Genomic DNA, 15,470 nt, shown 5'->3' with positions numbered 1-15,470 from the left:
TTAAGCACACAACTTCGCCTCAGGTCATGATCTCACAGTTTGTGAGTTCAAGCCCCAGGTTGGGCTCTGTGCTGACAGCTCAGCCTGGAGCCTGCTTCAGATTCTGTGTCTCCCTCTCTCTCTGCTCTTCCCTCTCTCGTGCTCTGCCTCCCTCTCCTTCAAAAAAATAAACATAAAAAAAATTTTTTAAATAGACTTCTGGGAAGGGACATGGGGAAAAGACAGAAAGAGAGAAACTGACATACAGAGAATTCTTCACTGTTCTAATTAAAGCTATTTTCCAGGCAACAATTAGCATGCTATTCCTGTTGTTACTAAGTTCAACGCCATATGTGTGTGTGTGTGTGTGTGTGTGTGTGTGTGTGTGTGTGGTTGCCACCACTGTTGTTACTATGTACTTCTCTTCAACCTCCCAAGCTCTAGAGAAAATAATACCTACCTGTATGGTTCAGATGGCTAGAAATGCATATTAACAAGTACCTTTAAAGAGATCCCTATTTGCTTTCTTCACATTTGTAGGCTTGTATATCAGAAAAGCCTTAAGAGGGCATAAACTTGCCACATTTTTTTTAAGATTTTAAAGTAATCTCTACACCCAACGTGGGGCTCAAACTCACAGCCCCAAGGTCAAGAGGTACAGCATCCACTGACTGAGCTAGCCAGGTGCCCTACTTTTTATTTGTTATTACAGAAGTACTACTCATTCGTGGTAAATATTTTTGGGTTTTTTTGGGGGTTTTTTTTCCATAATATTTTATTGTCAAATTGTTTTCCATCGTGGTAAATATTTTTGATTCTCCAAATTATTTATAAGGAAATCTTTCACAAATATACTGTCCTTATTGTACGAATATCTGAACTGCAGTGTTAAATATGTGCAATAAAAGTTTCCTTTTTCAAAATGCACAGTGTTGATGTTTTGTGTTCAAAGATGATTATGTATTTAATGTTTTATATATTTAATAAAATATGCCCTAGTCATAGGACACAAATTGATGAGTGCTTTAATCTTCCATCCACTCAAGAGATAATTTTTGTGTTTGCATAGTGAACAAAATAACCATACCCCATGGTTTGTAAACATTAGATATTATCACCATTTATGTGTTCACAATCTGTCCAATTATCTGAGCTTTCAATCTGAGCCCAATTAGTGCCCTATCATTTTAGGATTCCTACAAACCTCACATCAAAAGCCAAGAACTGCTGGCTACCAAAAATGCCTCTGCAGATATATTTTATTCGCCCACACTCTTTGAGAGAAAAGTCAAGATTTTACTAAGAATAACTTAAATTCAGGCATTTGCAATAAAAGCGACTCTACAAGAATAGCAATATTTTCCCTCTCCATTGCCCTTGTTTTTTAAGCCAGTGAAACTTGTTTTTATATAACCCTCCTTTCTATAATGTTACTTTTTTTCACTTTAAAAAAAATAGAAAGGCCTATTCCTATAGGAAATAAATTTAATGGCAAAATACTACATTGTGACTGGTATCATGAGAGGGAATTTCAGTACAAGCTTCTACCCAGACCCTGATGTTTCTTTAAATGGAATTGTATCTCCCTATGGGGAGAGGGCCACGTTTTACTTGACTTGCTGCTAGTTAACTAAAATCTGTCTCACTGTGAAGTATTAAGAAACTCTTATTTGAAAGTAAATGTTCCCAGGTGCCTGCATGACTCAGTTGGTTAAGCGACCTACTCTTGATTTCAGCTCAGATCAGATGTTGGCTGAGCATGCAGCCTGCTTGGGATTCTCCCTCTCCCTCCGCCCCTCCCCTGGTTATGTGTACACACATGCACATCCGCTCGCCCTCTCTCAAAAAAAAAAAAAAAAAGTGAATGTTTCATTGCCTGAGTCTGCTTATAGGGCCACCTACTTTCCTTACACGTAACCCAAAACCCTGAGCATCCCTCTCAAGTCACCAAGCACCATATCTCCTCATTGGCCTGCCCATCCCTTTCCTAAAAGGGAAAACACTTGAATCCTTAATTTTTAGTGGACCTAGTCAGTGATTAATGAAAGTGTGTGCAAACACCATGGTTGGGGTATTTTCAAGGAGGCCTGACAGTCATGAACCAAAGAAAGGAGACCTCTTCAAACTGTCTGATACTTGTATTGGTTTAGGAGCTGCCTTGGCTACCTTGCTCAGGACCACATGCTCAAATGGGCCTAGACGGGGCCACTAGGCAGAGAGGGCAAAGGCGAGGGACGAGGTTTCTTTGATCAGCCTCTCTAAAGTCTTTCCACTCCAGAATTTACTAAAGGGCCATAGGAAAAGCGAAAAAAATCCTGACTTTTCCTGTTATTTGGTAAAGGAACTAGTGGAACAGAACTGTTCAACAGACCACAGGAAAGATTAATAATAGTTAACTGTGAACACTGACTTCAAGCTAGAACCATGGAATTTTTAAAATTAAATTAAGAGCTCTTGAGTGGCTCAGTCGGTTAAGCATCTGACTCTTGTTTTCGGCTCAGGTCATGAGCTCAGAAATCTGGAGTCTGAGCCCCACACTGGGCTCTGTGCTGACAGTGTGGAGCCTACTTGGGAGCCTCTCTCTCCCTCTTTCCCACCCCTCCCCCACTCATTCTCTCCCTCAAAATAAACTTTTTGAAAAGTTATTTTAAAAAAATTTTAGGGGCTCCTGGGTGGCTCAGTCAGTTAAGCCTCCAACTTCAGCTCAGGTCATGATCTCACATTTGTGGGTTCGAGCCCCGTGTCGGGCTCTGTGCTGACAGCTCAGAGCCTGGAGCCTGCTTCCGATTCTGTGTCTCCCTCTCTCTCTTCCCCTCCCTGCTCATGCTCTGTTTCTCTCTGTCTCAAAAATAAATAAAACATTAAAAGATTTTTAACAAAAAAATTTAAAAAATAAAATTTTTAAAATTAAATATCTTCAAGGGCCATGGAAAATACTAAGCCAATGTCCTCACAATGCTAATGAAAAAAACAGAAGCTCAAAAAAAGATGTATACCATCTAGCCACAGACAGAACCTAATTCACTTTCACAGCTGAATGACCAGGTCCATTTCCTGGACATCTAGGTCTCAAATAACCCCAGAATGGATGAAAGAACTTTAAAAGATATGACAATACCTCTAGCATAGCACCATCTGACAGAGATAGAATGCAAGACATGCATGAGAGCCACATACATCATTTTAAATGTTCTAGTGACCACATTAAAACGGTAAAAAGAGGGGTGCCTGGGTGGCTCCGTTGGCTCAGTCAGCTAAGTGTGCTCTCGGTTTCAGCTCAGGTCATGTTCTCACAACTTTGTGAGTTCAAGCCCCACATCGAGCTCTGTGCTGACAATGCAGAGCCTGTTTGGGATTCTCTCTTTCACCCTCTCTCTCTGCCCCTCCCCCACTCATGTTATCTCTGTCTCTCTCAAAATAAATAAACAAACTTGGGGGAAAAAATTTCAAATGGTAAAAAAAAAAAGGTAAAGTTAATTTTAAATATTTTATTTAATCCAATGTATTCAATATCATTTCAACATATAATCAATATAAAATTAAGATACTTTATTTTCATATTACATCTTTAAAATGCATTATGGGTTTTATATCCACAGCACATCTCCACTAGGAATACCACATTTCAAGTGCTCAGGAGCTACAGACAGTGGTTGCTTCCCTATTTAGAAAACACAATCTAGAATCTGAAGGAACAGATGCAGAACCACCAGCCCTTCGATGCTGGATTTCAAGTGGAAAAAAGACATAGATGCCTAGAAATATTTTTCTTGACTCATATCCTATTGTCTCCTCCTTGGATTCTCTGACCTGCCTCCATGTGACATGAACAGAGACCTTAAAAGGCACAAAAAATTGAGTTTTCCCTAATTCTTCCCACTCCGTTGGGCCACGCTTCAATTTCATGCACCTGTAATGCTCTCGGGAGCCACTGCTCTCTCCTGCCATTCCCTCTTTTCCAGAATGCTTCTCCTTCTGCAAGGCCCATTTTACCACCATTCGTGCCACCACAACCACCAAGAAGCTCTTGAACACTGTCGATGGCTGCAACTCACTCTTTTCTCTAAGTGTACATGGTTCTGTGTCCCTACCTCTCTACCTCGTTTAGGACACTTCTGTACTACCTGGCACAGTCATCTCCTTATAAACTTTCAGGTTAAGAATTCTTGGGGCACCTGGGTGGTTCAGTGGGTTAAGCATCTGACTTTAGCTCAGGTCATGATCTCAAAGTTCATGAGTTTGAGCCCCACATCAGGCTCTGTGCTGAGAGCTCAGAGCCTGGAGGCTGCTTTGTATTCTGGGTCTCCCTCTCTCCCTCTCTGCTTGTGGGCATGCTCGCTCGCCCATGCACTTGCACGCGCGTGCTCGCTCGCTCGCTCGCCCATGCACTTGCACGCGCGTGCTCGCTCGCTCGCTCGCTCGCGCTCTCTCTCTCTCTCTCTGCAAACACAGATCTTCATCATGGCAAAAAGCTTTCAACATGATATTCATCATGATGAAAAGTATGGCAGTTTTTCCTGCCACCATCAAGCTGCATGAATAATAGCTAGTTAATATGACTTTGGACTTCTCAAAGAAACTGCTAATAGTCTTTTAGATCCTAGCCTATTTGTAAAAAAAAAAAAAAAAGAATAGCATCTATGGATATCAGTGACTTCTCTTGCCTCTCCCATGGTTTTCCAGATTCCCCTGAGCCAAGCCTGGCACGAGCAATGAAAAAGGCTCTCCTTCACTTCTCTCTTTTGCTTCAGGAGGCAGCACACATGGCAGAAAGGGACTTTGGAGGCAGCAAGATCTGGTTTCCAACTCTAGCTCTGTCATGGACCACTTGTGTAATGTTAAGAAAATTAGTTACTTTACTCTTCTGAACCTCAATTACTATGAAATATGTAGATAACTTCTACTTCGTAGGATTATGTGGATTGAATCAACTACTGGAGATGAAATGCCTAGCCCAGTCCAAGGCAAGCAATCTGAAATTAATAGGCTGTTTATTGAGCAATTACTATACACCCCATGGGCTAAGAGTTTTATATATTATCCCATAGAATACTCACAGCAATGCTATGAGCAAGACACTATTATCCTCATTTTACAAACATCAAACTGAGCCTGTAGGAAGTGTTATTTCACTCAAGGCCATATAGCCAGACTGTAAGTAAATGAGGACTAAAACCCCAGATATTTTGCCTGATTCCAAAGTCTGTGCCCCTAATCATGGCCATATACTATGTACCTTCAGGGGATGCCAGCCTATACTAAACACCTCTGTTTCCTGGCTGCCCTGGTAAATGTATGGGCAGTCAGTTCACAGGCAGTTCTCAGACCTGCCCGTTCTCCTTCACTACACTCAGAATCTTCCAAGGCACGATACGCTCCTCATTCCTAAGGACCCAAAACTATTCTAATACAAACCAAAAATATATACAATTCCAAATGCTCTTTAAAACTCTGACCTTTCCACAGAATCTCTTAAGTTGTCTAAAAAAGGGCAAATCATTAAATAACACTAACAATCAGGAAAAAATATAATATGGAACACTGGATCCAAAAGGAACCACGCGATCAGCCAGTGCTACAGCTTCATCATGCAGATGTGGACACTGAGACCAAGACATGCTGAGCTACTGCCTAAGGTCACACAGCTGGTCAGCAGCAGCGTTCACCTCAGGTCCCATATCACCTCCCACGTAACTGACTTCCAGTTACAATCCAATTTAAAACTCAAAGTTCACACTCTTAAAGGATTTGCAGCCCATTTTTCCTTTTCCCCAGTTGTTGGGAGCCTGTGACCTGTCACAGCTGCTGTGTGAGGGAGGAAAACAGAGCAGAAAATGCATTCTTGGTCTAGTAGGTGGGAAGCTGCCAAGGATCACCAAATCTCCAGTCGTAAAAGTCATCTTTTCATGCTGATAGTTAAGAAAGAATCCAGGGTGTTTAGGATAACAAGAACTGTAAATTCATAGAGGCAGCGTCTTCTCAGAGCAGAACCCATGTCTCTAGAATGGTCTTCTCCCTGAACACGAACAGCTCAAAGCCAACCCAAGTAGCCTCTGGGGAGGAGGAAAGCCAGTGCTTTTCCTGAAGTGCATGTTACCTGCAGTGGTTTGTATACTTTCAAAATTTTTACTAAAATTTCTTCTCTCATGTATGTAATACCCAGAGAGGCAAAGGGACAAGTGAGAGAGCTTTTATAACTGTTAAATAAGACCATTTTTTAACATGAATACATATCTATTTCAAGCCACTCTTGAGACAAAAGGACTCATTCTCCCTACCTACCTCTTCTATATAGATCTTTAAAGAATCAAAGCAGTAGGAGAAATCTGAGAATCTCCAGCTTATATTCAGCCCCCAGTACTAGGGACTGGAGCAGGGGTTGTCGACCAGAATTCTTTGGTGGCAACTCATCCCCCAGGGGATCAGAATCTGAGTGACAGAAAGTAGGGTCAAAACCTTAAATATGTGAAGGAGAACAAGCAACCTGAAGACCATTTGATACAAATATGTGGGATGCAAATGATGAACCAACTAGCAGTGCCTAATGTTGGGGTGAGGGGTGTACAGTGAAAAGATTCTGAGTCACAGACAAGCTTAGGGAGAAAGATCATCTTGATTGATCAGCCATGTCTGTCAAGGAGGCCAGGCTAGAGAAGTGGAAATGGGTGATGAATGAATGAATCAGCCAGTCAACAAAAGGGAAGGAAGGAAGGGAATTGTGCTGAAAATGGCGACTTGTAGGAATGATATACATTTGGAAAACATCTGGAATGACATCAAAGCCATAAAAGTGTAAATGAAGGCCCTGAGAAGAGAAAGTAATTAAAAATAAGGGCAAAACTTTGAAGAACACTAGGATTTGGGAAGCGGGACAATGAAGTTTCAAGGTGGGGGGAAAATTGGAAAAAGGAGAAAATTCGGTGACATAAAGGTTAAATAAAGAAAAGATTTAAGTGTTTAATAGTTAAATTGCCACAGAAAAATCAAAAGGCCCGGGGGCAAAGAAAAAGGCATCTCCTCTGTTGAATAGAAAGCAACTTTAGTTGGTTTAGTGGAGGGAGAGAGGCCACCACACTCAAGAATCTGGTAGCAAAAGGGGTACCTGGGTGGCTCAGTCGGTTAAGCGTCCAGCTTCAGCTCAGGTCATGATCTCATGGTTTGTGGGTTCAAGCCCAGTGTCGGTTGAGCTTTTTGCTAACAGCTCAGAGCCTGGAGCCTGCTTTAGATTCTGTTATCTCCTTCTTTCTCTGACCCTCTCCTGCTCGCACTGTCTCTCTCTGTCTCTCAAAGATAAAAAACATTAAAAAAAAATTTTTTTTCAAGAATCTGGTAGCAAAAGTGGCAAGAAAACTTGAACCAGAGCTCAAGACATTACCAAGAAAGTACACAGGAATTGTCAACCATGTGATCATTATCAGGAAGCAGTGGGTAGAAGTCCAATCGCCTTTGTACAGAAGGGAACAGATGAGCAGATAGGGATTCTCTGATGAGAAAAAAATACTGATGGAGCCAAAGACTGATTGAGAAGGGAAGGTGGATGAGGTTCAAGAGACAAAATGAGTGAAGGGAGTCAGCAGCACCAACCTGATGGCCTCCACCTAGAGGACAAGGGCACCAAGAGAGGGAAAGCAGATGAGGGAGAATGGCAGCTGGAAGAGAGGTTCAAAGTATGCACAGGGCACTGTGGGGAATATGCTCAAGGGGCAACTAGAGAACAATGCAGACTTGCTTCCAGGAGTAGGGGGGCTGAGGAGAGGGCCCACTAGGCCCAGCTGGCCCATGTCAGTGTTGGGACTCTCTGAAACAGTGCTCAGCAGCTCTGGGGAGAGCTCTGGCTTGGCAGACAAGAAGTTGAGTGACTGTAGGACAGAAGGTGCTGACGAGAGGAGCCCTCATGGGTTGTGAGCACTCAGGTTCAGTGAACAGAAGGGGAAGCAGCAGGAGCCAGTGCTTCTTGAAAAACTGAGGACTGGCAGGAACAACACAGAATAGGTCTAGGGCTACATGTGCCTCATGGGCTCTCTCGGGTCCTTCTCCTTGGCAGTCAAAAGGAAAAAGAGTTTCTCCTGTGAGAGCAGTATTTAGATTAATTAGAGAAACATCTTCAAGAAAGTACAATTGGTCGGGGCGCCTGGGTGGCTCAGTCGGTTAAGCCTCCGACTTCCGCTCAGGTCAGATCTTACATTCGTGGGTTCGAGCCCCGCGTCTGGCTCTGTGCTGACAGTTAGCTCGGAGCCTGGAGCCTGCTTCTGGTTCTGTGTCTCCTTCTCTCTCTGCCCCACCCCCTCTCATGCTCTGCCTCTCTCTGTATCAAAAATAAATAAAACATTTAAAAAATATTAAAAAAAAAAAAAAAAGAAAGTACAATTGGTCAAGGCACCTATAGGAGATATAGGGCAGGGATTTTGGCAATGGCCCCACTGAGCCTTGGAGAAAGACATGTGGAAGAGGAGAAAGAAACATGCCAGTAACCAAGGCTCTTTCTCTTTCTAACTCTTAAAGAGCTCTTAGAGAACTTTCTATGTTCTAGAGGAAGAAGGCACCACCCCGGGCTATATGTCTCCTTTTCTCCCTGAGGCCATGGCAATACTCCACCCAGAACTCTGTTCTTACCCATTCTGCTTCACTCCCTCAGGCTTTTGTTCAAAAATCCCTCCTTCCAAGAGGACTTCTTAAACCTCCAGAACATGTCAGTCACACACGTTTGTACTCTCCTGCTCAAGTCTGCCTTCCTGGAAGGGGTGTCTCGGGTACCAATGCCTTGGCACATGGCCCATGATGGGCACTCAATGCATAACTGCTGAAAGCATTCAAGAACAGGGGCAAGTATCATGTATGACTAGGTTCTGTCCATTTGGACCTCACACAGGGGGACAATTACAAACTGCTTAAAAGGAAACCCAGAAGCTATATTCATATTTGTTTTGCCCTTGTTGTGTGGCGCTTCCCATGTAAACAAAGTCTAGACATTGGTTTTAAAATACCTGTCTCAACACACACACACACACACAATTTGAGCTAAATAACACATGCAGATGTAAAATCTAGAATTATAAAGCTTGAAGAGGAACACACAGGAGAATATCCTTGTCACTTAAGGAAGGGCAAAGATTTCCTGAAAAGGTCAATTAAGAATTATAAAGAAGGAATTGGTTAGGCATCGTCAAAGTCAAAACCTTCTCAAAGATACCATTAAGAAAATTAACAAGTAAGCCACACACTTGGAAACAATATTTGCAAAACAGATATCCAGCAGAAGACTGAGATCCAGGATATATAAAGATTATCTATAACTCATTAATAAAACAAAAAATAACAAGCAAAGATGTGAATGGACACATCACAAGAAGACATGCAAATGGACAACAAACTATACAAAGCATCATCCTTAACATCATGCACCACTGGGGAAGCACAAGTTTAAACCATTTTATTGTGGCTTATACCACAATAAAATACCACTACACACACACCAGAATTGCTAAGATTACAAAGATTGACAAAACCTACTGCTGGCTAAGTTAAACAGCTGGAATTTTCTTCCATCATTGGTAAAAACGCAAAATGTCCAAGACCATTTGGCAAAATCTAATGGCCATTTCTATGTGCTGGACTACGTCCTGGTCCAACAATTCCATCCTAGGAATTCATCCACAAGAAATAAATACGTTTTATTCACAAAAAAATTAGTTGGTCCAGAATGTTCATAGAAGCTTTCCTCATTTAACCAAAACTACAAACAGGCCAGGCATCCACCAATGGGAGACCAGATAAACTGTGGTATCATCATTCAGTGGAATAGTACTCAGCAACAAAAAGTAACAAGCTACTCAGCAGTCACACAATAGCAGGCATGATCTCAAGAACGTTCTGAGTGAAAGAAAAACCAATCAAAAGAATACATAGTTTACAATTCCATATATGTGAAACAAGAGGAACTGATCCTTAGTAGGGGAAAAATCAGAATGGTGGTTACCACTGGGAGCAAGTGAAGGGACTAGTAGTTAGGAAGGGGAATGCAGGAACATTATGCAGTGTTGGTAATGTTCCAGAAAGGATATGGATTTGGATTACACAGGCATTTGAATGTGTCAGCAAACACCAACTCAAGATTTGTGAATTTCATTGTAAATTTACCTCAAAAGAAGAAAAAGAACAAAAATATTAAGCTGCTGTTAATGATATGAATGCTGAACTGTTTAGGGGAGAAGTTTCTGATTTGTGTGATTTACTTTGAAATACATAAAATAGATGGGTTGATGGATAGATGGATGGATAATAGGATGACTAGATGAAAAGATATGTCAATGTTAATGATAGAATCCAGGAAGAGGATATACAGCCATTCACTTTAAAATCTTTTTAACTTTGTTCAATGCTGGAAATTTTTTCATAATAAAATGTTAGGGAAGAAAATAAAACAAGAAAAAGCTTCCAAAATTCCCTAATTTTTAGATGTGATCATGACATTGGGGTTATATAAGAAAATGTCCATACTTTTAGAGAAGTATACAGGGGTAAAAGGACAAGGCATGTGTAATTGGATGAACCAAATGTGACAAAATGTTGATAATTATTAATGCTGGGAGATACATACATGGGATTTGGTTCATTGCTCTATTTTATTTTTATTTTTTTAGATTTAATTTTTTTAATTAAAGAAATATTAAAACAAATTCCTAAGTAGTAGGGCCTACATGAAACAAGTGTGTATCTGCTTAAGCAAGAGTTCCCTTGAGGCTAATAGGGCATTGGTCCAACCACCTGGGACAAAACAGGATTTTGATTTAAGCTGATGATAAGTGCAGAGCCAACAACTGAAGGAAGCTTCCCTTCTCACACTCTGAAGTTTTTGTCAGCTGCACTGGGCTTGTTCCCACATGGCCTTTCAGTGTCCTCCAGCCAAAAAGCAGCAAGCTTACATACTTAACTGGAGTTTCACTGTCTTCTCAAGAAATCTATTAAGTACCCTGTGAATTTTGGATAAAACTTGACAGCTGTGCTAAACCTTCCCAAGGCTCTCTTTCAGGCTTTGCAAAAACAACCAAAGCCTCTTTATCTCTTAGAACCTTAACTATCCTTGATCTACCACCACCTGACCCCTACCCAAGATTCCTTTGCCTGCATAGCACTCCTGGTCACTCTTATTGTAGCATTTGTCCCACAACATTAAAAGAAGAAAAAGAAGCAGCTTGCTTATTTGCTGCCCAGACTAGGTTCCCTCTTTTGGGGGGGGGGGAGTGGCAGGTGAGAGGGAGAGAGGTATCTTGTTCACTATTCTATAACTAGCTAACCACAAGACCTAGAACACCTACGTGCTTATGAAAATGTTTTTGAATGGCTATATGACCAATGTGTAAAACAATTAGAGTTTACAGAACTTCTCCACATGGTCTCTCTCTTCCTCCAACCCTATGAGCTAAGCAGGGCATAAATTACTAACCCTTTTCCAATATTCCACATGAGGGAACAAGGCCAGGGAGCTCAAGACTTGGTCAATCTCACCGAACAATCAGTGGTAAAACAAGGTCGAGGGCCGGTTTTGCCGATTCCTCAAGATATGCCCATTGCATCATATCCAGTTCCTTTCTGAGGAAAATTCAAGGTAATTGCTCAGAATCTGAGACCCTTTTCTTCCCACAATCACAGTGTTCAGAACTGGGGGTTGGATGGCTTCTGACTTACAACATTTAAGAGTAAATGAATACCCAATGAGCATGGATCTTACTTGAAAAGCAGGGAGAGCCAAAAGTTGGATAAACGCCACCACTCATAAAACCCCAGATGTTTGGCTTGATGTTCAACATGTTAAATGCCTCCTATAATTAATTAAGGGAGAAAGACAACAGTTATACTACTATACACCATGTCAGTTTCTGCCAGCCAGCAGACATCAACCACTGCACATGTATTAATTTGTTTCATACTCTCTCTCCCTTTACACATGCCCTTTTTCTCATTTTGCATAAATAGAAATGAAGGGCTGTGTTTTCATAGCCCCTTTCTCGGAGATGATCAGGAACTGGCTAGGACTACCCGGAGCTGTCTTCTTTGAGGTTAGATTACCCAAGGCTACAGTATTTCGTGAAAGCTCCTCCTTCTCTCTCAGCTCCAAGATTGGGGAAAGAAATGGAAGTTCTTCATAAGTCTACAAATAGAACACTTAGCCATCAGCTGAAGTGTACTGTGACCACTCCTAAACCTATGTAGCCGGGCATCCACCACAGCCCTCGATTTCAGCTTTGAGTTTCAGCAGGTGAACTAGCAACAGCTTGAGTGGAGCCCAAGATCCATGGAGCAGGACTCCAGGCATAGTTGCCTTCCATCTCCTTAAGAACAGCATCCCGACATCCCATCTCCAGGATACAACCATGTTTTTGTGTCCTATATGAAGTTGTTGAAAGGCCTAGGAGCTGTCAAGTGCCCTATGAATTACTGTGAACTACCCAGTACTTCACAGTGTTTATAGCTGTCCAATAGCCTTGAGCCCAAAACTTGGAGCTGAGGTACTTAAAGCCTCCATGTCAGATTTTCAATGCAAAGGTCTTGCTCTGTCAAAGTCTCTGAGGGGACTTTCTCTAAATGTGGATCTAACTCATGCTGCAGATAATGGAGAAGAGATGGCTTCCATCAGTTCTCTCCTGCCCCAGACTTCCCACCCAATACCATTTCCCACCTGAGTAGACACAGAAAGGAACACTTTGTCCTTGTGCAAGCAGCAAGTGGCAGAGAAAGATATAGACAGATCTGAATCTAGTAGCAATTGCCTTATTCCCACAGTAAGAATTTTCTCCACCACTCACTCATTAACCACCGACCTGATGATCATTAATTCAACATTCCCCATGCCCCATGCTGTTTGCTTGAATATTTAAAACGTTTGGAATCTCAACTGATACCAAAATTTCAACAGCTGTTATGTCCTTCATCAAAAAAGATTTACTATTATTAATCTACATTTTGCTTTCTGCCTCGAAGGGATTTTTCAAAATTTGAGCCAAATCTCCTATAACGTCCTTAAAGAGAAAGAAAAGTAATTTAAACAATGAGTGGAATGACTGTAGAAAAATAGCCTTATTGCACTAAATTTATTCTTCCATGTGCCATAAATATTTTTAAACAAGCATTTGATACAGACTGAAGCCACTGCTGGAGAAGCCCCCTTCACCCCCAAAAAAGCAGGAGACTAAATTTGAGTTTAATTATTACTACAGTCGAGCAGCTGTAACAAAATTATTTCACTATGCTGGGTGTTCATAATTCAATATGGTGAAGTGGTCTCTAATTTTCTTAATGATCTTTCTCTATTTCTCAGATATTTAGCCTAAAGGGAAAATATCCCCTCTTTCCAACTGTACTCTTTCAATATATTCTTCTCTCCAGCATTTAAAGTTTACTGCTAGGGACTTTATATGGACTGTATGAAACCCACTCGTTCAATGAAATACAATGTTATCAGATGTGTTAACAGCAAACCACTTGCTTATCTCTGAAGAAATATCCTGCTTTACACTAATTGCCCAATAAGCAATAACAAAAAAATTAAGGTTATGCCTTGTTATTTGACAAACACACAAATATTTCTGGCATAAAGAACCAAGTGACAGAAACTGTACTTTTTTTTGGTTTATATCTTTTAGCTAAAATCAGAACTTGTTAAACACCTTGGGCTTCTGGAAGAATGCAGAGGATTTAAAGCGCATTTCTTGCTGGACCTCCCAGATGCTGGCAAAGTTCTAGGGAATGAGGAGGTGTTAGGAGAGAACAGGCAGATATACACACACCAAGAGTGTTAAGTCCATTCTAGATTTCTGGTAGAAGATAGCTCCTCTTTACAAACACACACACAAAAAAAGATTTTTTTTCTCCCCACAAAAATACAATTCTTGACTCTCTATAATCTTTTTTTCATCTCCCATCACAGAAGAAACACCATACAGTTCTATCATACCAGCTGACACTATTCTCCATGGGACCTTTGCCTTCTGTCTATAAAGATATAAAACGTGTACTAGATTTGTATACTTTCAGAGACAACAAGAAGAAGAGTTAACATTTACAAATCACTATTATTTATTAAGCACTATGTGCCAGGTACAGATCTTAACTCTTTATGTGTATGATCTCCCTTGACCTTCACAATGACCAAAAGGCACAGAAAACGCTTCACGCCTGGGGTGGAGTCAAGCTGCGCTAAGACCCCAGAAGCTACAGAGACCACCCACAAGAGTCACACGAGGGCATTCACAAGGGAGTGGACAAGGTCTCCTTCTCGGAACCTCTAAGGAGCGTGAGGGACCAAGGCTAGGCCTCCCCCAGCATCTACCAGATTCCATCTGTCCTTACGTTCTCCAGCTTTTGCTCTTCCCCTCTTTTTCTCCTCTTTGTATTCACATTATGTTAAACCTCGAGTCTTTCAGGATCTAAGGAGGAGACCATTTCCAATACAGATGACATTCTATGAGACCAAGTTCATTGAGAGAACACAGCATCAGCAGCCCCAGGTACTGGGAATTTCACCCTCTGTAACTAAAGAAAAGTGAATACTACTGCCCATAAGCCTTCTCATGACTGGAACAAGGTTATAAAACCACACCCCCCAATAGCAAGGGGAGCTGCCAAGTCAAGGGTCTGGCTTCTTGGTCACCAGAGTGGACACCAGACACAAGAGATGCGGCTTGGAGAGTAATGGGAGTGGCCACCCAACAGAATCTGTTCTCAAACTGATTCTAACAAAATAAACTATATTTATGTATTGTCCCATTGTACAGATGGTTACCATATTACAGATTAGTAAAAACTCTAAGGGGGGATTGCAATAAATGTAACAGAAATGAGGGAAACGGATCATCACTATTTGGGTAACCATGGTGGTGGTGGATGCATGTGGGGGTAACCATGGATACTGCCACTAATGGATCTATTCATGAGTGTGTGGCCTCAGTCTACTCATGAGAAGATATTTGATGGACTTAGGTGGAAGGACAGCCATCGAGGGGATGACACTCAGGGAAAAGAGGGAGAACAGTTACAGAAAACTAGTGAGATCTGGTAGCTAAATGTACTACATGTTCCTAGATAAGACCCTGGACCAGAAAGGAAGAAAAGAGGTATTGTTTGAGTACTTGAGGAATCAGAATGGGGATCGTGGGGCTAAGTATTATATCAATGGCAAGCTCCTGACTTGGATGGCTAGACCATAATGCAGGAGGAGAGGCTCAGTCCATGTTGATTTTCTCACCAAGTCATCTAGCAGGTGAGCAGATGCATGATTAAATGATTATAACGTGTTAATAATATTAGGTGCACACAGAAGGTCATGAGACACTGGAGAAAGATGTGATTTGTGGGGTCTGGCTTGGGGGCAAAAAGGTGAGGAGGCTTCAAAAGCAAGAATTCTTGTGTCAGTGGTGACGGGTGAAGAGGCAACGGGCAGACAAGAGGCAAGGGATCTCGGGGCAGATGTTCGGCAGATACAAAGCCATGTTGGT

General features: G+C 41.6%; 1 protein-coding gene across 3 annotated transcripts in view; it reads right to left on the bottom strand.

Annotated features, from left to right (window-relative positions):
• The window catches only part of SAXO1 (stabilizer of axonemal microtubules 1), a 103,653-nt gene that overhangs the window by 34,672 nt on the left and 53,511 nt on the right, over window positions 1-15,470 (bottom strand). The window contains exon 1 of one of the 3 annotated variants that reach the window (XM_029920119.1): window positions 11,708-11,787. The exons of the other annotated variants lie outside the window; for them this stretch is intronic. The gene's annotated coding sequence lies outside the window, so the exon portion shown is untranslated. Of the gene's footprint in view, window positions 1-11,707; window positions 11,788-15,470 lie in introns of those variants that run through there. 3 annotated transcript variants of the gene reach the window in all.

This window comes from Suricata suricatta, chromosome 13 (assembly GCF_006229205.1).
Source record: "Suricata suricatta isolate VVHF042 chromosome 13, meerkat_22Aug2017_6uvM2_HiC, whole genome shotgun sequence".
In the NCBI taxonomy this organism is placed as follows: domain Eukaryota; kingdom Metazoa; phylum Chordata; class Mammalia; order Carnivora; family Herpestidae; genus Suricata; species Suricata suricatta.
Note: the sequence above shows the minus strand (reverse complement) of the source record. Positions and strands in the feature narration are given on the sequence as shown.